Below are 2,331 nucleotides of genomic sequence, written 5' to 3' on the forward strand. Positions count from 1 at the left end.
TGCCGCGGAGCGGCTGGGCCCGTGAGCCATGGCCGCTGAGCATGCGCGTCCGGAGCCTGTGCTCCGCAACGGGAGGGGCCACAACAGTGGGAGGCCCGTGTAAAAAAAAAAAAAAAAAAAAAAAAAAAAAAAAAGATAAACTGGACTTCATCAAAACTAAAAACGTTTGTGCATCAAAGGTCACTATAAAGGTGAAAAGAAAACCCACAGTATGGGCAAAAATACTTGAAAATCATATATCTTGTTAAGGGTCTAGTATCCAGAATACAAAAAGAACTCTTAAAATTCAACAATAAAATGACAAATAACCTATTAAAATGTGGGCAAATGATACTATAAGACATTTCTTGAAAGATATACAACTGGCCAATAAGCAAATGAAAGGATGCTCAACATGGATAGTCACTAGGGAAACACAAATAAACCACAGTAAGATACCACTTCATACATGCTGGCATGGCTACAGTAAAAACAAACAAAAAACAAAACAGAAAATAAGTGTGGGTGAGAATGTGGAGAAACTGGAACTCTCATAAATTGCTGGTGAGAATGTGAAATGATGCTGCTACTGTGAAAAGCAGTATGGCAGTTCCGAAAAATGTTAAACAGAGTTGCCATTAAGACCAAGCAATTCCACTCATAAGCATACACCCAAGAAAACTGAAAACATATATTTATATAAAAACTTGCACATGAATGTCCATAGCATCATTATTCATAATAGCCCCAAAGTGGAACAACCCAAGTCTATCAACTGCTGAATGAATAAACAAAATGTGGTATAGCCATACAATGGCATATTATTCAGCCATAAAAAAGAATGAAGTGGGACTTCCCTGGTGGCACAGTGGTTAAGAATCCACCTGCCAATGCAGGAACACGGGTTCGAGCCCTAGTCTGGGAGGATCCCACATGCCACAGAGCAACTAAGCCCGTGTGCCACAACTACTGAAGCCCACGCACCTAGAGCCTGTGCTCTGCAATGGGAGAGGCCACCGCAATAAGAGGCCCATGCACCGCAACGAAGAGTGGCCCCTGCTCGCCGCAACTAGAGAAAGCCCGCACACAGCAACAAATACCCAACGCAGCCAAAAATAAACAAATAAATAAATTTATTTTAAAAAAAAAGAAAAAAAGAATGAAGTATTGATAAATGCTACAGTGTGGCTGAACCTTGAAGACATTATGGTAAGAGAAAGAAGCCAGAAACAGAAGGTCATATACTGTGAGATTCCATTGATATGAAACATCCAGATAAAGCAAATCCGTAGAGACAGATAAAAGTAGATCAGTGGTTGCCAGGAGTTGAGGAGAGGAAGGCAATGGCGAGTGACAATTAATACAGAGTTTCTTTTTGAGGTGATGAAGACATTCTAGAATTGGATGGTCGCACAATTTTGTTAATGCACTAAGACTCACTGAATTTCACACTTTAAAATGGTGAATTTTATGGTATGAGAATTATATATCAATTAAAAAGGAGAGAAATAGGGAAAAATATATACTACTGGCCTCCAGAAATGTCAATTTAGAATAGATGAACATCTGCTACATCTGAAAAATGATTTACTGGGTAGATGGTCAGCTCTGTGGGTGGCTACCCACTAACCAGGGTGGTGATTAACTGGGTGTTTACTTGGAGATAATAAAATCAAGCAAAGTTACTATAATTTGTGTACTTTCCTATGTGTTATTCTTCAGTGAAAGTTTAAGGAAGAAACAAAGGATTAACTAGAACAAAAAGGAGGGAAGCTTGGGGAAGGAAAGTTTCATTCCAAGTGGAACAGCATGAGGGAGGGGAAACCCAGAAGGCGGTACCACAGAGACTACCAAATGGCTGGTTTCAATCAAATCTCCTTCCTCCTTTACAATAAGCCAGAGGGGCCAAGAATATGTGCACCGCACTACTCTGAAATGTACATGCTTACACGACTAACTGGGGTATAATAAAAAGTTCTAGATGAAAAGCCTTGGCAAACTTTAAGATTCAGATCTAATCCAAACTATAATTTCAGTACTAAGAAGAAAGCAGCAGATTCATGAAAATAAAGACCTAAAAAGAAAGGGGAGGGAAGTAATGTCATAAAAAACGGCAGAGTAAGGACCTCCAAAAATTCTCTCCTCCATAAAAACAGTGAGAAAACTGGCCAAATTGGTCAGAATCAACTTTTTTTTTAAAACATCTTTATTGGAGTATAATTGCTTTACAATGGTGTGTTTGTTTCTGCTTTATAACAAAGTGAATCAGCTATACACATACATATATCCCCGGATCTCTTCCCTCTTGTGTCTCCCCCCCTCCCACCCTCCCTATCCCACCCCTCTAGGTGA

The 2,331-nt window shown here is 39.6% G+C and overlaps 1 protein-coding gene across 7 annotated transcripts in view; it reads right to left on the reverse strand.

The window, feature by feature from the left end:
- The window catches only part of GARRE1 (granule associated Rac and RHOG effector 1), an 85,896-nt gene that overhangs the window by 56,897 nt on the left and 26,668 nt on the right, over window positions 1-2,331 (reverse strand). The window lies entirely within an intron of this gene.

This window comes from Physeter macrocephalus, chromosome 17 (assembly GCF_002837175.3).
Source record: "Physeter macrocephalus isolate SW-GA chromosome 17, ASM283717v5, whole genome shotgun sequence".
NCBI classification, from domain to species: domain Eukaryota; kingdom Metazoa; phylum Chordata; class Mammalia; order Artiodactyla; family Physeteridae; genus Physeter; species Physeter macrocephalus.